Here is a 24,029-nt window from a genome sequence, read left to right on the forward strand (position 1 = left end):
TTTCCCCCAATTTTTATCATATCCTGAGGAAGTGCTGTGATGTCACCCACATCATCAAATCCCTGAGGAAGTGCTGTGATGTCACCCACATCATCAAATCCCTGAGGAAGTGCTGTGATGTCACCCACATCATCAAATCCCTGAGGAAGTGCTGTGATGTCACCCACATCATCAAATCCCTGAGGAAGTGCTGTGATGTCACCCACATCATCAAATCCCTGAGGAAGTGCTGTGATGTCACCCACATCATCAAATCCCTGAGGAAGTGCTGTGATGTCACCCACATCATCAAATCCCTGAGGAAGTGCTGTGATGTCACCCACATCATCAAATCCCTGAGGAAGTGCTGTGATGTCACCCACATCGTCAAATCCTTGAGGAAGTTTTAGATGTTTGAATATCATTTTGCCCCTGTTCAAATGATTAGTAAGACCTCATCTGGAATATGCCGTTCAGTTTTGGGCACCAGTTCTCAAAAAGGATATCGGGGAACTGGAGAAAGTGCAGAGAAGGGCAACCAAACTGATAAGAGGCATGGAGCAACTCAGCTATGAGGAAAGATTAGAAGAACTGAATTTATTCACTCTTGATAAGAGGAGATTAAGGGGGGATTTGATCAACATGTACAAATATATAAGGGGTCCATATAGGGAACTTGGTGTCAAGTTATTCACTTTAAAGTCAACAAAGAGGACAAGGGGGCACTCTTTACGTCTAGAGGAGAAGAGATTTTATCTCCAAATACGGAAAGGTTTCATGTGTGTGTATGTATGTGTGTATGTATGTGTGTATGTATGTGTGTATGTATGTGTGTATGTATGTGTGTATGTATGTGTGTATGTATGTGTGTATGTATGTATGTATGTGTGTATGTATGTATGTGTGTATGTATGTGTGTATGTATGTGTGTGTGTATGTATGTATGTGTGTATGTATGTATGTGTGTGTGTATGTGTGTGTGTATGTGTGTGTGTATGTGTGTGTGTATGTGTGTGTATGTGTGTGAGATAGATAGATAGATAGATATATATATATTTTTTGGTTGAACTGGATGGACTTGTGTCTTTTTTCAACCTGACTAACTATGTAACTATATGAGCACCACAGCACAACAAATCGATTTCAGGTCGCTTACACTGCTTGCTTTAAGGCCTCGGGCTTACTTGGCGTTTGCCCAGCTCAATTGAAAGCCTGTCTCCTGGCAGGAGAACAGCAGCAATTTTTTTTTTGTTTAAACACATTTAGGCACTTCAAACGCTTGGACATTAATTTCAACAACCGGAATAATTTATTCTGGCTATTGAAATGAATCAACACTCAAGCCCTAAATGCTCCTAGCGTTAATGTGCATTTACACACGTCAAGCATTTTTGTGCCAAAACACTGTTGCCCCCGAACACGCTAGCAGAGTTTATTTTTTCGGCCTCTAAGGCCCCGTTCAAACCTGGCGATTTGGGATTCAAAATCATGCTACAATAGTGGCAAAAAGCACCACGCGTGTTTGGTTGCCATCCATTTTTCATTGCACCTAAACGCGATGCGGTTTTGATGGAATTGTTGAGTGATAAATCACAGCAAACCGCATTGCATGAAGCTTGACGCCCAAAAAAGGCGCAGGAGCTTCTTTTGGGCAACAAGCATAATAAATCATAGCACAACCACACCACATTTAGGCACCATTAAAAATGACACCCAAACATGCGTGGTGTATTTTGCCACTATTGCAGCGCAATTTGGAATCTTTGGGCCTAAAACCCTATGTGTGCTTGAGTACAGAGCCCAACATTGAGGGGCATTTAGAGGCAGGGACATTTTTTTTAAACTCAAATGCTCCTAAAAGTGGCATTTTTAATTTCAATTGTGCAAGACGCCGCCTTAAATATATTTGATATATATATTTTTAAATGAATATTACATGTTATGAATATATTAGAGCTGCACAATTAATCGTTAAAGAAATAAAATAAAATTGTGATCTCGATTCAAACCCCCCCCCCCCCCCCCTCATGATCTTAAGCCAGCATTTCCATGGTTCATGCAACAAGTGCCTTTCTCTGCTCACAAAAAAAAAAAAAAAAAGCAGCAATGTTAAACATTGCTCAGAAGAGAGATAAAAAGAAACATTGTATCATTATGTTTTTAGAGCTTAAGGCTCGGTTCACACAGGGGCGACTTGTACAGGCGACTTCGCCGCCTGACAAGTCGCGCCCCGTTCTGTACTATGGAACCGTTCTAATAGGAGCGACTCAAGACGCTCCGACTTAGAAAAAAGGTTCCTGTACTACTTTGGGGCGACTTCAGACGACTTGCATTGACTTCTATACAAAAGTCGTTTTGCAAGTCGCCGCTGATCGTGTGCAGGTCGCGGCGCTGCAAGTCGTGCCGCCCCTGTGTGAACCAAGCCTAAAGGGATTAACTTTGGTCTGCAAATTAGGTCAGTTTAACCACTTAAAAGGAGAAGTACAGCCTGAGCTCATTCGGTTTAGGCTTCTCCTATTTGTCACAGGAGTGCTAAACTAATTGCACTCCTGTGAACCATTTTCAGGAGAGAGCAGTATGAAGTCCGCTCTCTGCTGACGTCACCAATATCAGTCCAGGCACCAAGTCATCCCAACTCTGGAAGTCTGGATCCGCCAGGTGCCTGGACCAAAAGCTGTCTCAGTGAGCCACTGAGACGGCCGCTCCCCCGCCCCTTCACAGCTCATCGCTCCAATGAACGCAGAGGAGCAAATCAGGAGAGCTGCTGATTGACAGGCAGCAGCTCTCCACTCTGGGAGGTGAGAGAACCGAGCCATCGGTGGTGTTCGTGACTCTGTTCTCAGTGACTAGGCGGCGGTGGACAGATGCAGCATCCACATTGGTAAACATGATTATGGGATTTAAAAAACAAATAAAAAATCCCATACATCTCTTTAAAAGCGATTGTAAAGTTTTTTTTTTTTTTTTTTTTTATTAATACCATATGTTTACTTACCTGCTCTGTTGCAGTGAATTTGCAGAGACGCCCGGACCCTCCTCTTCTTGGGTCCCTCTGCGGCTCTCCTGGTGCCCCCCTCCTTTTGGGTGCCCCCACAGCAAGCAGGTTATGGGGGCACCCGAGCCGATTCATGGCTCCCTATGTCCATTCAGACACGGAGCTGCAGCCTGGCCCCATCCCCTTTCTATTCTCATTGGCTGACTGACAGCAGCAGGAGGAGGAGCCAATGGCATCACGCTGCTGTCTCAGCCAAGGGAGAGGGGAGTCCCGGGCAGCCAAGACATTCCTACAACAACATCGCCGGAGCTAGAGGGACCCCAGGTAAGTACAGACACTAATATATATATATATATATATATATATATATATATATATATATATATATATATATATATATATATATATATATATATATATATATATATATATATATATATATATATATATATATATATACATATACACACACACACACACACATACATACACACATATGATGGGGGCTGTGCTGATAATGTGCTGAGATATAAATGCAGAGACCCTAGACTAGAGAATAAAAAATAAAATGGCGGTTGTTGAATATTTTATGTCACACTATTTGCACAGCGGCCTTTTAAACGCAATATGTTGGGAAAATACATAGTTCAATTGATTTAAAAAAAAACTAAACTGTAAAATGAGTCCAATTATTTGTATAATGTGAAGGATGCCGTTATGCCAAAAATCGGGATCTTTATTCTAAGCAAAGAAAAAAAAAAAAATCAGGATTCTCATTTTAGCCAGAATCATGCAGCTCTATAATATATTATACGATTATGGTGATATATTATTAAATATAGAGTGGTGTTCATTTGGTGCCTTTTTATCTACCAGCTTAAAAATGATGTATTCTTTCCTCATGGCCGCTAACACATGACAGCTCCTCTTAATTGCGCACGGCCTCATTAAATAGTCTCGGAATTTTCTAGGGTACACAACCTGTTATTCTGCTCATCCCTCATTATGATAAGCCCGCTCCAATTATCTGGAAAAAGATGACGGGAAAAACATCTATTTCCTGTCCGTATTTCCTGCCGGTCTCTCGCCGGACGGGCCGGCACAGGAGATTGATGCAGCTTCTCCTTCTACCTGCTCTTTTCATATTTCATTTCCAAAAGCAATCTCAAATCCAATTAGTCCTTGCCAGTTGCTGGCACCTGCAGTCTCCTCTGCTTCCCCAATATTGGGCTTTATATTTTTCTGTGCGCTATTTGTGCTGGCTGAAGATGCAAATTGCACATAAATGTATAAAAGGAAAAAAAAAGGAAAAAAAAAAAAAAAAGGAGGGCGTTTAACACACAAAACATGCCGCCCTTATCCCGATGCCACAGAACATTCACCACTTTTATCACTGCACAGAAATGTGGCGCCTGAGCTGGGAAAATGAAAGCTGAACATGAGTGAGCATTTCAACACCGCCGTTCAAAAGCGATAAGAATTTTGCAAGTTTACAAAAAAAAATTAAGTACATTTTTTTTTTTTCTTTTAACAAATTTCTAGCAAGTATAGCTACTACTACGGAGGACATAATTATTTTGTACAAAAATACACTTTAAAAGCAGAACTTCACCCAAAAGGGTGAGACTGGAGCTCCTCTAAGCTCATCCCATTCATATCATCATATACATCTGCAATAAATCAATAAACTGACAAGTTTGAAAGACAGAACTTGGGTAGGAAAGGGCAAAGCAACGGCTTCAGTTTAACCACTTTAAGACCGGGCCTTTTTCTGACATTTGTTTTTTTTTAGCAAAAAATACTGATTTTTTACTTGTAATCACTTTAAACTCCCAAATCTTTTTTTAGCAGAGACCCTAGAAAAAATAAAATGGCGGTCGTTGCCATATTTTGTGTTACACTGTATTTGCGTAGTGGTCTTTCAACCGCAATTTGGAAAAAAAATTTAAGAAAAAAAAAAGTAAAAGTTAGCACAATTTTTATCTACCATGTCATGATTTAAAAATTGCACACGCTCATTGAATGGGGACAAACTACAGTACTTACAAATCTCCGTAGGAGACGCTTGTACAGTTTACCCATTTAGAGTTACAGAGGAGGTCTAGTACTAGAATTAATGCCCTTGCTCCAATTCCCTGTACACATGGTCGGACATTCCGACGACAAAATCCAACAGATTTTGGCCCAAACTGGTCTTGCATACACAGTTGTCGGAAAATCTGATCGTTCAGAACGAAGTGACGTACAACGGGACTATAAAGAGGCCAGTAGCCAATAGCTTTCGTCTCGTAATTTATTCTGAGCATGCGTGGCACTTTGTCCGTCAGAATGGTCTACAAAAGATCAGAATGTAAACGATTGGATTTTGTCATCGGAAAATTTTAGATCCTGCTCTCAAACTTTGTATGTTGGAATTTGACGGAAAAAGTCCAATGGAGCCCACACACAATCGGATTTTCCAACAACACTATCCGATTACACATTTTCCGTCGGAAAAGTCCGACCATGTGTACAGAGCATAACAATCGTGGTGATGCCTCACATGTGGTGAGAACACTGTTTATGTATACTCACACGCCTTACGTTTGCATTCGCTTCTTTGCGCAAGCTCGGAGGGATGGGATTCTAAAAAAAAAAAAAAAGAATTTCTTATTTATCCCCTTAGCGCTGACCATATGCACATATGTGGCCTCGGCTTTAAGGGGTTATACTGGGATGATGCCATCACCCCGGTACAATTTTTTTTTTTTTTTTTTTTTTTTTTTTTTTAGAGGGGGGCAGTCGGCTCTTCAGGGATAACAACCAACGCAGCTAAAAGCCACTCGGCTGTTATCCCGAAGGAGCAAGAGGGTGAGGGTGGTGGGGTGTGTGTGTGGTGGTGTGGGTGGTGTGTGTTCTCTCTTCTCCCCCCCCCCCCCAACCACTCGTCCCAACGGGAGACCCAATCCACAATCCAGCATTTCCACCGGCTAAAGTAGAGTAAGACTGTAAGGAAGCCGGAAATGGCTTCCTTCCAGTCTCCTAAGTGTAAACACGGAATCAACGTCACTTCCGGTTTACTCGGCTGCCAATGGCGCTATTTAAAAAAAATAAAAATGACAATTACCGTTTTCGGCAATCTGAATACTTTCAAGTGCAAAGGAGGGATTTGGGGTATTTTATATAAAGAGTACCTGTCCCCACCTATTACTGTCACAAGGAGGTTTACATTCCTTGTGACAGCAATAAAAGTTATAAAATTTGTATTTATTTTTTTAAAATGGCAATGTAAAATATAACTTTTTTTTAAAAAGTTTCCACAAGCTCACGCAGCAAAGAAACACACATGCGCAAGTCGCGCCCGCATATGTAAACGGTGTTCAAATCACACATGCGAGATATCGCCGTGATCAGAGCAAGAGCAATTTTAGCACTAGACCTCTAACTCTAACCTGGAAACCTTTTTTTTTTTTTAAATCGTCGCCTATAGAGATTTTTGGTACCATAGTTCGTCGCCATTCCACAAGCGTGCACAATTTCAAAGCATGACTATGTACTCGGCGCAACATCTTTCACATTATAAAAAAAAAAAAAAAAAAGTTGCGTATAATATAAGCAACAAATGTCAGAACTAGGCTTCGGCATAAAAGGGTTATTTTTACACAGTCCCGTTAAGGTTTTTTTGGATTACTTTTAGGCTCGGTTCACACTGCAGCCTTGCAGGAACCCTGCAAATCCACTGCGGTTTCTCGCATCGGATGTCTCCCGCCGGCAGTTTACACTGCCCTATGCGAACATCAGGGGGTGTCAATTAAAAGTTGTTGACACCCCCAAATCAGTTTGCATATCGCAGCGCGATCTGCAATTTAGGACAGGAATCGGGTCACATGGGTGTGGACCAAAAGAAGGGTCCTGTGCGAGTTTGGTCCAAATGCGATGCAAACTAATTTGCATCGCACAGACATTGCATGTGAGTCGCACTGAAGTGCAAATCACAAGCGATCTTGTACCACGCAGGAGTGTGAACCGGCCCTTATTCTTATTACAAGGAATGTAAATATCCCTTGTATTAAAAATAAGCATGGCAGGTCCTCTTTTTTTTTTATCTTTTTATTGATTTTATAGAAAACATACAACATTGGATGTGTCCACATGGCCTCATCCATAACCAGGCCTGATGGCCCATAGCTATCTAACAGCAATCTTCTAACTAACAAACAGTCCCCCTTCCCCCACCCCCCCTCCCGTCACATCTCGACCATTCTACGGATTCACATTTTCCTTAAGGTCATGCATTAGTGAAAGTACCACGCAGATCTATCCCATCAACCTAAGGTGGCAGGTCCTCTTTGAGAGATCTTTTGCCTTAAAGTGGTTGTAAACCCTTACAATCCACTTTGACCTACAGGACGCCTAGATTAAGGCTTACCTGTAGGTCCAAGAAATATCTCCTAAACCTACACGGTTTAGGAGAAATTTACAAAAAGACAGGCACCGGCGTGCAGGCGCATGCCGCTGCTAACGGCGATATGTGTGCATGCGTGGGAGTGACGTCATCGCTGCTCCAGCGCCGTCAGTGGCCAGAGCAGCGATACCCAGAAGATAGATACTCCGGGCTACAGGGGATGCTGGCTCCTGTGTCAGGTAAATGACACGTAATGGGTTTTCGCCTTCACTGAAGGGGCACTGATGAGGGGGCACCAATATGCAGAATTGCTGGGCACAGATAGGTGGCACTGATTGGGCAGGTACTGACAGGTGTTAATGCTGGGCATCTATTGGCACTGTGATGGACAATGATTGGCACTTTATTGGGCACTGGCAGGGGTTTATGATGGGGCACCAATTGGCAGCTTGTGGGTACATTTGATGGGGGCTGTGCTCAGTCAATGTGCTGATTATTAGTACAGAACCCCCCCCCCCCCCCGACAGGGAGCGTGCGACCCAAGGAATGCCATTTACCGGCACTTCCTGGTTCACGAGATGATCAGCTGTGATTGGTCTGACAGAGGCTTCTTATCACCAGAGATGCAGTGTGTCAGACTGACACGTCGCGATCGCCATGCTGTGCGCGCCAGCATGTTATCCTACTGGACGCCATATTACGCCCAGTCCGGATAACAGAACCACTTCCCGGCCGTCATTCTGGTATAGGCTGGGAAATGGTTAATATCACTTTAAAAGAGAAATGGCCGTCAATCATAGCTCTCTGCCCTTCTCCTTATTTCCTCATTGGACGCTGAGCTGTGGAGGGGTGGAGCAGCCATCTCAGGCTCTCAGCAGCTCGCTGAGAGGCTGAGATGGGCGTCATTCCAGGCACCTGGCTGCTCCAGACTGTCAGATGACAGTGCCTGGACCGATTTCAGTAACAGCAGAGAGCAGACTTCACATGGCTCTCTACTGAAAACAGGTCACAGGAGTGCAAAACAAATTGCACTCCTATGACCCATAGGAGAAGCCCGGTCAAACAAGCTCAGGCTGGACTTCTCCTTTAAGTGCATGGACTTCCTTTAAGTCAGCCGGGCAAGTAGCATGACTGCTGAGAAGCATAAGCTCATTTATGACCAATAAACCAATACCTTGCCCCCTAAGGCCCCTTTTACACGGGGTGGATCAGTAATGATCCGCCCCGTGATGATCCGCTCGCTCAGCGGGGATCACTCCGTTGTCCCCGCTGAGCCGGCGGCGGACAGGGCGGTCTCCGCACACTGTGCAGGGACTGCCCTGTCAGCTCTCCATTCTCCTCTATGGGGATCGGATGAGCACCGACCTTCTGTCCGTGTTCGTCCGATCCGCTCTGCAGACGGATAGAAAAATAGGACTTTCCTCCGTCTGCAGAATCGGACAGTAGCGGAGGTGGACAATAGCGGGTGTCTGCGGATGTGCATAGCTCCAAAGAACTAGAAACAAATAGTATATGACGGGCCAAAACCAGAAAAGGGGAACAATTTTGGACTAATAGATTGGTAAAACTGGCACAACACTGAGCAATACCATGTTTAATGGAGGAGTTTGAATCTACATGCCGGTAATGCCCTGCATTGTTACCCCATACATGAATGATAAGAATGAAGGGGACTAAAACAAATTGTCTCAGGTAATACCAGCAGCCAGAGTAGGCCATGAAAACTGCGACAAATTCTGCTAACTGCAAAGGACAATTCTCCCCAGTGTGTCAAATTTCGTCGTGGCAAGAGGCCCAATAAAGGAGTCAACAATGATCCAAAGTAATTCTGGGGAGACACCTGAAATCAGAACAAAAAGGGAAGGACGAACATATAGCAAAAATTTTAAATGATTCCCATCTACCTAAAAGCCATCACGGTCAGCCGAAAAAACCTTCCCATGGGCAGCTATGGCTGCCAAAATGGGAAAAGAGTACATGGGAAAAAATCATTAGGAAGCAAGACCAGCTGGGAAAAGTAAAGGCTGCAAGACTCAAAAAAATTATAATTTGTTGAGGTTGAAAGAATGAGCGGGAGATAAAAAAACAAAGGATTCTGTTATCAGCATATCCTCTGATTTAGCATAAACTGGGCATTTGCCCTCGGCGGGAAGTTCACTAGCCCTAAAGGTGCCAAAAAATACCCAAGAAAAGGCAACTCGAAACAGAGTCCTAAATGCAAAACACAGAGGGTAAAAGAGAGGAGGAGGTTGGTTAAGTTTTGCACAGAAAACAGGTCCCGAGAATCAGGGAAGTCAGATGTTTCCAAATATTTTTCCTTCAAAATTCTCTGAATAAGAAAACTTTGGAGATGTCCTCCCAGATGAATAGTCTGAACCAAACAATACAGCAGAGGGAGCAGTACCCACCATTACAGCCTGCAGGTAGAGGTAGGAGAAAAGAACCAGGTGCCTGTCCCACAGGGCGAAAGGGAAAAATTGACAAGTGGAAGCACCTATACGTCCCAAATTTGCCGACAGGTTACCTGAGAGTTCTGGGGGGGGCAACAGGAGTCAGAAACGAGACTACACAAAAAAGGACGGACAAGGAAGACCCACAGCAATTAGCTACATCTGAAACCAAACAGTCAACTGAAGATATCCAAGCACCAGAAAAACAAGACAGGGAGAACAAAGGTGCAGAGCGTACAGAGAGGCAGTTAACGACTTGACCATATTAGGAAAGGGCTCTAACAGCATCATGTTACACAACAAATAGAGCTGGGCCAATGAGGCCAACCAAGGTTCAACAGACCAGTCATCCTAGAGTAAAATGTAAAAACTCCAGCTGTGTGTTCGACAATTCCTCCATTCATCAAAGAATGACCATTAGAGGAGTACAAGGAGGACAATCGCGCTTCCAAGTCATCACGCATAGGAGCTGCTCATTTGTACGCAACGACGTACATCCGATATATATTTCATTGATGCCCACAGAAGGCACTACCCATCAGAAGTACGTGGAATGTGAAAACAAGATGGCTTAAAAAGGTTGACGCTGATACAACCATAGCTTCCTAGAGAATGTAACCAACGAAAGAAGCCAATTAACCCCAGGAAGTCGGCAGACCATGCCCACAATGTCAATCTCAATGCCCAGAAGATGTGCAAGACCTTCCACGTTGTTGAGCTGAACAGTCGCAGAGTACAGGAAGAAGCAAAAGGCAGATTCGATGACAGCCTTCACCAAAAGGGTAGAAGCACCAGAGAACTTGGCAAAGAAAGTGCTGTATCAAAAGTGGAGTATTGGTCCCCGGAATGTTCCTGATCAATCCACCATTAAAGCGGAGGTCCACCCTAAAGTGGACCTTCCGCTCATCGGAACCCTCCCCCCCTCCGGCGCCACAATTGGCACCTTTCAGGGGGGAGGGGGGTGCAGATACCTGTACAGTACAGGTATCTGCACCCACTTCCGGGATAGCTCTCTGCGGAAAGGGGCGTAGATTACGCCCCTTTCCGCAAGTGCCCCGCTGCCTGCTGGGAAACACACAGATCCCAGAGGCAGCGGGGACCGTCCTTATTGCGCAGCGCAACTCACGCATGCGCAGTAGGGAACCGGGAAATGAAGCTGAAAGGCTCCATTTCCTGATTCCCATACCCAAGATGGCGGCGGCAGGACCCGGGAGACGATCTAGAGATCGGCTTCGGGTGCCGACATCGCGGGCGCGCTGGACAGGTAAGTGTCACTATTTTAAAAGTCAGCAGCTGCAGTATTTGTAGCTGCTGGCTTTTAAAAAAAATAAAAAATAAAAAACGCGGAGTCCCGGCGGACTCCCGCTTTAACAAGCCTGCAGGGAAAGAAAGTGTTGTATAAGTGAGAAAATGTATAAAATATATATATATTTGATGTGTTTGATGACGAATTTCCCCACAAATCGCTATCGCTCAATTCTGAAAGTAATTCTAATTTATTATCGCTGTTTTCTAGTTGGTCTAAAATCACTTTTGACATAAAGGGACAGTTTTTGGTTGCTATTGCCAATCTCCAAATTCCAGGCAGAAAAAAAAAAAAAAAAAGTTTTTATAATATAAAAGTGCATGCAGGGCACTGGACAGACCACTAGGGACAAAGGGGTGTGTCATTTTTTTATACAGTACTGTAATCTAAGATTACAGTACTGTACGTGTTGTGTGTTTTTACTTTTTTGAATTTGGCGCCGATCTCCGCTCCCGTGCGCCGTAACGTTGCAGGGAATGGAGCTCGGCGGCACTCAGGCACTGTGTGAATCGAGCGGAGGACGGCTCACTCACACAGTGGAGGACATCGCTGGATTCAGGGGACAAGGTAAGTAACTTCTCCCTGTGTCCTCCCTGTATCCAGCGATGCGATCCCGAGTCTGGCTCGGGGTTATCGCTTATGGTGCTGAAATCCCAACCTGAGAGACTCAAGATTACCGCTAGGGAGGTTAAAATCAAACCGCACAGCCCGCCATATATTTTGAAGACCTTCCAAATGAGATCCACAGAACTGAATAGGGAAGGGATCAATTCCGGAATTTTTTCTTCTTTTACAGAGCAATGCACAGAAACCCTGCAGCCAGTTCCCAACAATACAAGGAGCCTGCTTCGATTGTTCACCCTCAGTATTAACGATGTTTTTCTGTCTGTATCAAAAAGCTCCAGCACATCAGTGAACTCACGGTGTCAGTTTTAAAATGTATTCATTTATTCCCCTGCTCCAAATGCAAATCGACGGGGGAAAGAACCAGATCCCGGGGATGGGGTGGGAGCCGCAGCTGGCATGACAGCCAAAGTAAACAAAAATTGATTGGACTGCTGCACAAATGCCTCTGTGGCCCTAAAACAGCTACACTTGCCATATCCCAGGCCACCCCATAATCATACCCAACTGGCTTATATCCCTTTCACATCACACCGCCCATAGCGTCGTCGGTAAAACGCCGCTATTTTTTAGCGGCGTTTTGTCGGCGGTATTACAGTGCTGCCCCATTGATTTCAATGGGGAGCAGCGGTGGAGGAGTGGTAAACACACCGCTCCTTCACCGCTCCAAAGAAGCTGCTGACAGGACTTTTCCTGACGTCCTGCCAGTGCACCGCTCCGGTGTGGAAGCCCTCGGGGCTTTCACACTACAGACAATGGTGCAGCAGTTTTAGAGTGGAAGGAAGGAGAGTCTGAAGTGCAGTAGTTGCCCCTGTGTGTCGGAGGTTGTGCTGGGACATGCAGGATTAATAAGGAGCCTCAAGTGGCACATACTCTTGTGACAGTTGAATCTCAGCAGTTGGATGCGCCTTCTAGCCTTTTCCTTGAGTTCAGGTTCCCCCCAGTCACCTCAGGTCTTTGTAGCCAATCCTAAGGGAGATACTAAACTTCCTTTTTAGACACACGCGCACACACACACGCGCACACACACGCACACACACACGCACACACACACACGCGCACACACACACGCGCACACACACACGCGCACACACACACGCGCACACACACACGCGCACACACACACGCGCACACACGCACGCGCACACACACGCGCACACACACACACACACACGCGCACACACACGCGCACACACACACACACACGCGCACACACACACACACACGCGCACACACACACACACACGCGCACACACACACACACACGCGCACACACACACACACGCGCACACACACACACACTGTACATTATATACTACAGTAATAGAGTAGATTATTAGATTTTACAAGCATTTTACCTCGGTTCACATTGGGGATTCCTGACAGGCAGGGAGTGAGAGGAGGAGAGGACATCACATTAAATGGTAAGACCTACCCCAAAAATAAGCCGTCAGTGTCAGTGTCAGTGTCAGTGTCCCAGAAGATGAAGCCATTCAGGAAGAGCCACGCAACTCATTCATGAGCAGTAAGAAACCAGCGGTGAAGCCTGAAGGCTCCACTGCTGGCTTCCCCTAGTTAGAATGGCGGCGGCTACACCCGATCTGATGGACGGATCAGCCTCGGGGTGGGGGGGGGGGGCACATTGCAGGCTCCCTGGACAGGTAAGTGTCCTTATTAGAAGTCAGCAGCTACAGTGTTTGTAGATGACTTAAATAAAAGGATTTAAAAATGCATCCGAGCACCACACACCAAAAACAGGTGTACTGAAATTAAAATGTTGGTGTCGATCCCGAAAAAGAACAGGTTTCAAAAAACATTTTGATATAAAATTGTATTATATTCAACATTTTAATTAATATCATGAATATGAACTTATTGGCGGCACCTTTAGTGCAAGAAAAATGCATCCCTTTAAAAACTGTATGCATGTTTTCACACTGGTCCATTGCGCTTCCGGTGTGGTGTTAAAAATCTTGCATTTTTGGTCAGGAGAAAATGTACCTCCCATCAAAATGCATTAATTGAAAAAACAGCAAAACTGCATTAAACGCACCCGTGTTACATTTTTGATGCAGTTTGAGTCATATTACCTACAAAAAGAAAAAAAAAAAAAAAAAAACCATAAGCACAGTAAAATCACGTGCTTTTTCCGGCACCTTTTTCTTTATTGGCAAATTGCCAAAAACACAATTTTTGGATGCCGAAATTTTGGTTCATCTCAAAATAATTTTATTCATATTTAAGATTCAAAGCAAACTCCCCATTCATGCATGCCTCCATGATTTAGTTTGCTGAGAAATTACTTTGAAAAACAACCCCCCCCCCCCGGCGAGCATTTCTGGCAGTGGCCATCTTGAGTAAGGGGAGATGGTTCATGTAGCATTTACTTCCTGGTATCCATCTGCCCTTAGCTCAGGCAGGTGTGCTTAGCTGGAGAAAGCTTTGAAGTCCTGAAGACTCCTGGGATGTACGACATCATTTTGGCCTAGGAAACCAGGAAGTAACTAAAGAAATGTTAAAAAAAAAAGAAGAAGAAGTTTAACACAAGTAAATATATCTTCCATCTATTTACTAATACTAGCAGCATAAGGATCAAAAATAGTCTGTTAATGGAGGGTGAAGTTCTGCTTTAAGTCTGAAGCACAAAGCTAGTGGTGAAAACTCACACATGCAATGTTCCAGCACATTCTGCTATAATTAGTATGCGGGGATCACGCTGCTAAAACGTTAATCTGAAATTTGCACCTCCAGAAGAAAACACGGGCTTTGCGAGCTTCCTCTCCACGCTCTGCTAATCTGTCGCTGGCAGCTGCGGGAAGGAAACAATATTTCCAGTCCCCCAATCATGGGCTTAACTGAAATTCAGAAAGCTGCCAACACAAAACTATTAAAGTGGAATTCCAATGCCACCGTCCCATAGCCCTGTCTAGGAGAAGCGGGAGCTGGCAGTTTCACTTACAGGCCTGTGAATGGACAGTGAAAGAAGCAGCAGCAAACTGAGGAGCTCAACTCCATCACTCTGCTCTCTCCTACCATCAGCATACACTGCAGCACATCTGATTGGCCCCTTGTACTGCTTTTTGCTCTCCCTCTCTAAGCGGCTCAGACTACAAAAAGTTGATACCAAATTAAAAAACTTACACTGCTTGCATTTTGTTCAACTTTGAAGCAAAACTATACATGCCAAAAATTTTTTTTTTTTTTTGGATAAAGAGGGTTACAACTCCTGTTTTTTTACCATCTGTGTTCCATTGGGGAGATTTCCCTTCACTTCCTGCCCCAGAGCCAAACAGGAAGCCAGAGAAAATCCTTCTAAAATGAGAGATCCCTGGTTGTCACCGGAACTAGAGTCCCCGTTAGAGGATTTCCCCTCTATTCCTGTCAGAGACCATCCAAAATGTAGGAAGCAGGCAAACCAGCAGCAGCTGAAACACTGAGCAGACATAACTAATCACATGCAGCTGCACTGGTATTTTTATGGCCCGTCATAACACAAGATTATGGAAGACCTGCATGTCACTAGTCGTAATATATTACATGCGTTTGTTTCTAATAACTTCCTAAAAACCTAACCTTATAGCATTGCCATGGCAACAGGCAAACTGTATATGGCCGTGGTCATAAAATAAGGTTATGGAAAACCCTTGCATCACTCGCAGCAATGTTCCAAGGTGCTGAACCAGACGGCCTTTTTGCTCCCAACTGCCTAAAAACCCAACCTCCCAGCACTGCCAAGGTAACTGGTTAAAGTGTTACTAAACCCCGGACCCTGCATTCACAATATCTGATCTCCCACAGTACACAGGTAAGCAATTGTTATAGTAAATATAAACTGCCAAATACCTTTTCTCATCAGCAGTATATAGAAGTCTTGTGATTTCTATCAGTTTCTGAATTAAACTTGTAGGAGGAGTTTTCATTCGCCACGATTGTCCTCCAAGGCTGCATGACCCCTGACCCTCTGTCTAGACAGTGCTGACTGGCCCTGTGCTGATCACATGCACTCACCAAAAAAAAAAATCTCTAGCAATGCACACCAAACTGAGCATGTGCAGAGTGCTCCCTGGTTCTGTAAATATCAGGAAATATGTCGGGGACAGTGGAAGGGGAGGATCAGAGAAAACAATGCTTTACTGAATATACAGACTGGATTTTACTGTTGTGGGTTTAACTGCTTCCCGACTGCCTCACGCAGATATAATGCGGCAGAATCACATACCTGTACGTCACCCTTTAAGAGGCAGGTTGTGGGCGCGCGCCTGCCGGGAACTGAGTGTAGCGTGGCTGCCTCGTGAAAAGGAAGAACGGGGAAAACAAGCATTTTTCCATTCTCCCTAGTGACATTGTCACCGATCACCGCTCCCTGTAATCGGGAGCGGTGATCAGTGACGTGTCATACACAGCCCCTCCCCCCAAAGTTAGAATCACTCCCTAGGACACACACAACCCCTACAGCGTCACCTAGTGGTTAACCCCTTCACCGCCAGTAACATTTACACAGTAATCAATGCATTTTTAATTGAACTGATTGCTGTATAAATGTGAATGATCCCAAAATCACTACAAAAGTGTCCGATCTGTCCGCCATGTCAGTCATGATAAAATAAATAAATAGCTGATCGCCATTACTAATAAAAAAAATTAAGAAAAATGTCATAAAAAACTATCCCTCATTGCGATTTCTTTTACCAAAAATATGTAGAAGAATACGTATCAGCTTAAACTGAGGGAAACATTTTTTTTTTTAATATATTTTCAGGGGATATTATAGCAAAAAGTAAAAACACGTTTTTCTTCAAAATTATCGCTTTTTTGTTTATCGTACAAAAAATTAAAACCGCAGAGGTGATCAATTACCCCCAAAAGAAAGCTCTATTTGTGAGGGGAGAAAGGGACGTCAATTTTGTTTGGGAGCCACGTCGCACAACCGCGCAATTGTCAGTTAAAGCAACGCAGTGCCGAATCACAAAAAACGGCCTGGTCTTTGGCCAGCCAAATGGTCCGGGGCTTAAGTGGTTAACAACACTATCAGTTACAGAAAACCTTTGTATCACTTGTATTTTCCCAAGGAGGTAAACAGGATTGTTTCTCCCAATCTCCTAAAAACTCGACCTCCCAGCACTGCCATGGCAACAAATTGTATATTATTATAGTATATGTCCGGTCATAAAACCCGTGTATCAATTGCAGCAACTGCTAATCAGATGGACTTGTCCCAACTTCCCAACAACCGAACAGCCCATCACCATGCTGAGGGGTGTGCAGGCTGCAGATACCAGCAACAAATGGCGTGCATTGCGGCACGTTCTACAGGTGGGATTGTGTAAAGATAAACTCCAACATACAGCAGTGTAAAAATCCTAACTTACAAATGCGCCATCATTAACACCTCATTACATCCTAATAAAAGACATCCAAACAGCACAGACATCTAATGATACCCACTTTACATGGATCACGCCATACGGGCGCTGTGCATCACAATGGAGTTAATAATGGTTTTATAATATTCTGACATGACTCCCACTAATGCCTCCATTCACAGGCGGATGTACGCCATTACACCGTACATTACCACCGCATGGGGACCATTCTTCATTAAAAAGGTTCAGACCTGCATACTAGGACAGGCTTTCTGCTTAGTCTGCAGCAAATGATAGACACATTCCTTTTTTCATAGACACCTCGATCTTCTAGCTTCATCACCCCCAACTGTCCTTTGAAATGGAATCCCTCTGTCCCCCTTTTCTCCATAGAACATTTTTTGATCTACTGTACGGGTCCCCCATCAGTGTCCTAATCCCCCCCTCCCCTACACCAGGGTCCGTCGGGCCCGTCCTCCCCTTTACACCATCAGGGCCCTCCCCCCGATCAGTGTCCTCCCCTTTACATCGGGGTTCCCCCCCCCCATTTACATCAGGGTCGTCCCCCCATGAGTGTCCCCCCCCTTTACATCAGGGTCCCCCCCATCAGTGTCCCCTCCCCATATCAGTGTCCTCCCCTTTACATCAGGGTCCCCCCGCATATCAGTGTCCCCCCTTTACATCAGGGCTCCCCTTTACATCAGGGACCCCCCCTAACCAGTGTCCTCCCCTTTACATCAGGGTCCCCCTCCCCATCAGTGTCCTCCCCTTTACATCAGGGTCCCCCCCCCCCATCAGTGTCCTCCCCTTTACATCAGGGTCCCCCCCCATCAGTGTCCTCCCCTTTACATCAGGGTCCCCCCCCCCCCATCAGTGTCCTCCCCTTTACATCAGGGTCCCCCCCCCCCCCCATCAGTGTCCTCCCCTTTACATCAGGGTCCCCCCCCCATCAGTGTCCTCCCCTTTACATCAGGGTCCCCCCCCCATCAGTGTCCTCCCCTTTACATCAGGGTCCCCCCCCATCAGTGTCCTCCCCTTTACATCAGGGTCCCCCCATCAGTGTCCTCCCCTTTACATCAGGGTCCCCCCATCAGTGTCCTCCCCTTTACATCAGGGTCCCCCCATCAGTGTCCTCCCCTTTACATCAGGGTCCCCCCATCAGTGTCCTCCCCTTTACATCAGGGTCCCCCCATCAGTGTCCTCCCCTTTACATCAGGGTCCCCCCCATCAGTGTCCTCCCCTTTACATCAGGGTCCCCCCCATCAGTGTCCTCCCCTTTACATCAGGGTCCCCCCCATCAGTGTCCTCCCCTTTACATCAGGGTCCCCCCCATCAGTGTCCTCCCCTTTACATCAGGGTCCCCCCCATCAGTGTCCTCCCCTTTACATCAGGGTCCCCCCCATCAGTGTCCTCCCCTTTACATCAGGGTCCCCCCCATCAGTGTCCTCCCCTTTACATCAGGGTCCCCCCATCAGTGTCCTCCCCTTTACATCAGGGTCCCCCCCCCATCAGTGTCCTCCCCTTTACATCAGGGTCCCCCCCCATCAGTGTCCTCCCCTTTACATCAGGGTCCCCCCCCCATCAGTGTCCTCCCCTTTACACCAGGGTCCCCCCCCCCCCATCAGTGTCCTCCCCTTTACACCAGGGTCCCCCCCCCCATCAGTGTCCTCCCTTTACATCAGGGTTCCTCCCCCCCATCAGTGTCCTCCCCTTTACACCAGGGTCCCCCCCCCCCCCATCAGTGTCCTCCCCTTTACATCAGGGTCCCCCCCCCCCATCAGTGTCCTCCCCTTTACATCAGGGTCCCCCCCCCCCATCAGTGTCCTCCCCTTTACATCAGGGTCCCCCCCCATCAGTGTCCTCCCCTTTACATCAGGGTCCCCCCCCCCCATCAGTGTCCTCCCCTTTACATTAGGGTCCCCCCCCCCCCATCAGTGTCCCCCTTTACATCAGGGTCCACATGAGTCCACCCCATCCTTACATTAAAATCCCTTAGTTCTACCCTTACTTTAGGGTTCCCATTAAAGCCCACCCTAATTCAGGTTCCCCCTTATCCCTGAGGCCATCAGGGTCGCGATCAGAGAAATGCAGTCCATAGGCCATCTCTGCTGACCTGAACCTTCAGTTTGTGCACTTGGAAGATACACCACTTGGGTGGGGGGCTCAATCCTGTAAAAGCCCCTTAGCTGTATTAATCCTTCCCACATCAGAAGGTTATGGTGGGTGGGGTGGGTCATGGATTGTAGCGGATTTTCACTAAGGCTGGATTCACACCTATGCATTTTTAGTGCTTTTTGCATTTTGCAGATTTGCACTACAGAACATGTTCCATAGGAAACCATGTTAAATGGACTGTAGTGCAAATCTGCAAAAAGCACAAAAAAAATGCCTAGGTGTAAATCAGGCCTAACAGAAGAGGAATCAGCAGAAGAGACACATCCTAAGTTATGTCCCTTCTGCCTTTTTTCAATTTTTCTTTTTAGCTAGCAGTTCGCCTCTAAAGCGGAGTTCCCACTGTTTAAACTTTTTTTTTAGGATGTGTATTTATTTTTTTAGGTTTATTTAGCGCATGTTTGCGAGATTAAATCGGTGCTCGCTTGCTGATTTGTTATAGAAATATATCTTATATTCCTGTTTATTAGAAGTTTCTATAGTGCTTGTGGGCACGTGAAGCCCACAAGCACCATCTTCCGGGCTCTGGTGCAGCTGAGCGACCAGCATGCACCGTCCATTCTCGCACATGCGCCGTATGTACGGAGCAGCGCCGTACACTTCTGACGTTGCCATCACAACAGGCAGCATCGTCGGAAGTGCCCGCCCCCCCGTTGTAATGGCAACGAAGCCTTCGGCGCTGCCCAGTGACTCCTGCCAAATGATGACAGACATCTCCCAGGAGCACTAGCGCTGAGGGAAGTGACAACAGGCGCCTTTGACAGGAAGAGGCATATTATGTGGAACCCCCTAGCAACAGACAAGAAAAGGTGAAAAAAAATAAAATAAAAAAGTTTTACCACAGGTTAGATTTAATGCAGCAGAATATTAAAAAAAAAAAAAGAAAAAAAAATAATGGACTGGAACTCTGCTTTAATACACTGATTGCTGGCTCCATCTAGAGACCATAATGCATTGTCTCCCGAGTTACCTCAAGCAAGAAAAATACCATATATTGGCCACTAGATGGAGCAGACAATCACAGGAGGTCAACATATTACTCAAAATATGATCAAAATTTGTGAGGGCGGGGTAATTTCTTTTTATTTATTGTTTTTTATAACTAGTGTTAATATGTCTCACATGCTAGACAAGAACTTTTGTTGCCCATCATGAACATTAACGTGCTTGATGTATGGTGTATAAGCTTTACATCACTTCAAGACCCAACATTAAGGCCTCATTCACAGCATAGGCCCGTGCATAGGCCATGTTTGCAGGTGATCTGTACATCCTCATGCAGGAAGTCCCAATTTATTGTCAGTTGGGATGTAGCAGCTGCACGGACACAGCCGCTGCTCCCAATTTGGCAACCATTCAAGCTTGTGTGGCCCCGAATGTGCGCTGTATTGTGTTCGGGCACATGCACCCACATGGTTGGCAAATTGGAAGCAGTGGCTGTCTATGAATTGGGGCTGCCCTGCGTGGAAAACCTGTGGAGGCAAGCAGGACTGGCTTTGATTGGCTCCCAGCTATGGTAACCCGACACGACCTGACATCACTTAGTTTACCCGGCTGTTAACACCATTTAACACCAAAAAAAAAAAAAGCATTACAAGAAAGGAAAAAAAAAAAAAAAAAAAAAAAAACAAACACACACAAACACACACACACACACACAAATATTGGTGTTTTGAACAGTTAAAAGTATGTTTTTTTGGCTAATCATACTTACCTCGGCGGATGCAGCATCTGTCCCCCCCACCTTCTCTGCACCGAGAACCAAGCGATCAAACACCGCCGATGGCTCGGTTCTCACTCCTCCCTGAGCAGAGCGATGCCGACTGTCAGCATCACTCCTCCACTCTCATTGGAGCACTGAGCTGTGGAGGGGCGGGGAGCAGCAGTCTCAGTGGCTCGCTGAGACTGCCATCAATCAAGGCAGCTGGCGGATCCAGACTTGGGAAGTCGGGATGAGGTGCTGCCTCGACTGATCTCGGTGACGTCGGCGGAGAGTGGACTTCAGGCCGCTCTCTGCTGAAAACGGGTCACAGGAGTGCAAAATGAATTGCACTCCTGTGACCCAGAGGAGAAGCCCGGCCTAAAAAGCTCAGGCTGGACTTCTTTAAGGACAGAGGAGGGATCTGGGGTTTATAAGACCCCAGATCTCTCCATAAAGAATACCTGTCACAGGGATGTTTACATTCTTTGTGACATCAACAAAAAAAAAAAAAAAATATGTAAGGCCACAATGTGAAAGAAAAAATTGAAAGTGCCCCCGCCTCCCCATGCTCGCACGCAAAAGGCTTTTGACGCATTGCCTATGGACAGTAACATTTTTCATTGCTTGTCGCTGTTGCGCAGGCATGCGCAATTTTAAAGCGTGGCAGGTTTCCAAAAAGATTGGGTTATGTATTGTAATTTATTTGCATTCAAAAAAAGTTTATTTTTTTTAAATTGCATTTGAAAAACCACTGCAAATACCGTGTGACCAAAATAATAAAAAAAAAAAATTGCAACATCTTTGTATATCCCACCCTTGAGTGACACCTCTCCTACCATCCCCTATTGGGGGTCCCTTTACCTCTTCCCCTTCCTTGCTCCTTTCTACTCCCCCTACGAGTTTGTCCCCTGCCCTCCCCACTCATTTCTGGTCTCTATCCTTCCTATTTTACCCCCGCAGCATCCTTACCCCTGGGCTTGAGGCTTAGTACACCCCACTGCCCTTCCCATCCTGCTCTCTCTGGTACTCTTGTGTATTGTCCAGTGGGGTGCCAAACTGCTGCCTCTGTTATTACTTAGGCATGGTTCAGAGCCCTGTGTAAATGCTGTCCTCCTTATCTCTCCCCCCCCCCCCTTTTTTTTTTTTTTTACCCCTTGTAAATATGTTGCCTATGCCTAGAATTTCAGCCTACCTTTGTGTAGCTTTATGGAGGATTCTCCTCCCCTTGAGGTTGTACTTATTATACACTTGTACCTTTGTACTGATATTTTTGCTTTTTTCAATAATATACTTGAAGAAAACATTGCAACAACACCCAATTTATTTTCAGGGTCTCTGCTTTAAAATAGATATATAATTTTTGGAGGTTCCAACTAATTTTCCAGCAAAAAATACTGATATCACGTAAACAGCATTGTCAGAAAAAGGCCTGGAACTGAAGTGGATGTAGTAGTTCCCTTTAAGACAATACATTAAAGCCGGTCTCATTAAAGTGGTTTTGTGATCCCGCTTATCACCAGCGCGCTATATTGTCTCCTTTTTCCTCTTCCGCTGCGATTACAAAGGGGCCCATTAGTCAGAGCAAAACGCAATTATGCGAGAAGCGCGAGATCCTGTGACCTGAGAGTTTTTTCATATTTTGACAAAAAGATGGACGGCCGGTTTTAAATAAGACTCCGTAGTTTCTGGGAAAAGGCAATTATGCCGAGCCTTTCTTATATTAAATGTACACTTATGTGGAACAATGTCTGCTCAGGATGAAAACCCGACTGAAATTGTAATTAAATGGGAGGAGAACCATATTTGTTTTTGGCTAAAGTGATGCAAAAGTCTGGGCATCCCTATGATTTTAACATTTGAAAAAAGCTAAACCCAATCACTGATCCTCCATAGGTTTCGACATGTTTAAGTCATTGTAAATGTTAAAAAAAAAAAAAAAAAAAGGTTAAATCCCCACTAGTGTGTCAACAAAAAGCAGCAGCTTAAAGAGGGATTCCACCAAAAAAAAAATATTAAAAGCCAGCAGCTATAAATGCTACAGCTGCTGACTTAATAAATGGACACTCACCTGTCCCGGGTTCCAGCGATGCCGGCAACAGAGGCCGATCGATCGCTCGGCTGCTGTCGCCACCATTCTAGGTGAGGGAATCAGGAAGTGAAGCGAATCGGCTTCAGTTCCCTACTGCGCATGCGCGAGCCGCACCGCGCAATAGGAAATCTCCGTGCTGTCACTGGGACCCGTGTGTGTCCCAGCAGACAGCGCGGCAGGGCAGGAAATGGCGTAGACTCCCACGGGAGTCTATGCCCGGAAGTGGGTGAAAATATCTGTCTTTGACAGGTATCTCCACCCCCCTCCCCCCTGAAAGGTGTCAATTGTGACACCGGAGGGGGGGAGGGATCCGATCAGCGGAGGTTCCACTTTAGGGTGGAATCCCGCTTTAATGTGAGATACACAAGTTAAATAAATCAGAGAAGCCGCACTAGAATAGTCCCAATTGTAAGCTCTAACGAGCAGGGCCCTCCGATTCCCCGTCTTGTATTGTAATGTCTACCCTAATGTTGTAAAGCACTGAGTAAACTGTCGTCGCTATATAAATCCTGTATAATAATAATAGATGAATCAGGATAATTGACTGAACATATTTTTCCATTGTTGAAACTGGTGGGTTAAATCCTCATGATAAATGACACCACAGTGATCAACTCCAAGAAGTCCACCGCCACCATAAGAAAAACTTGAACGCTCCCCATTGACAACGTCACATGACGAAACACGTCTGGGGTGGGTACATGTTGGCGTCACCATGCTGTCTTACTAGGAGGATGGAGTCTTGCAGACCCCTGGAATATCCCCATGACTAAGCTCCGTTGGTGGCGTGAAATGCGTTGGAGGCATGGCCTGGTTGGAGTCTAGGCTGAGTGTCATACACCTTCTTACAGGGTTTTGTAGAGACATGCGACACATGCTTTTCAGACACTACTGTTGAAGTCAATGCGCTCCAAAATTACTCAGATGTGAACGGGGCCTGAGGTTCACCATATACGATTTAATAG

General features: G+C 45.5%; 1 protein-coding gene across 6 annotated transcripts in view; it reads right to left on the reverse strand.

Annotated features, from left to right (window-relative positions):
- GDPD5 (glycerophosphodiester phosphodiesterase domain containing 5) overlaps window positions 1-24,029 on the reverse strand; it is a 333,808-nt gene that overhangs the window by 264,660 nt on the left and 45,119 nt on the right. The gene's annotated exons all lie outside the window — the stretch shown is intronic.

This window comes from Lithobates pipiens, unplaced genomic scaffold, assembly GCF_037356315.1.
Source record: "Lithobates pipiens isolate NorthernLeopardFrog02 unplaced genomic scaffold, aLitPip1_a1.2 Scaffold_23, whole genome shotgun sequence".
NCBI lineage: Eukaryota > Metazoa > Chordata > Amphibia > Anura > Ranidae > Lithobates > Lithobates pipiens.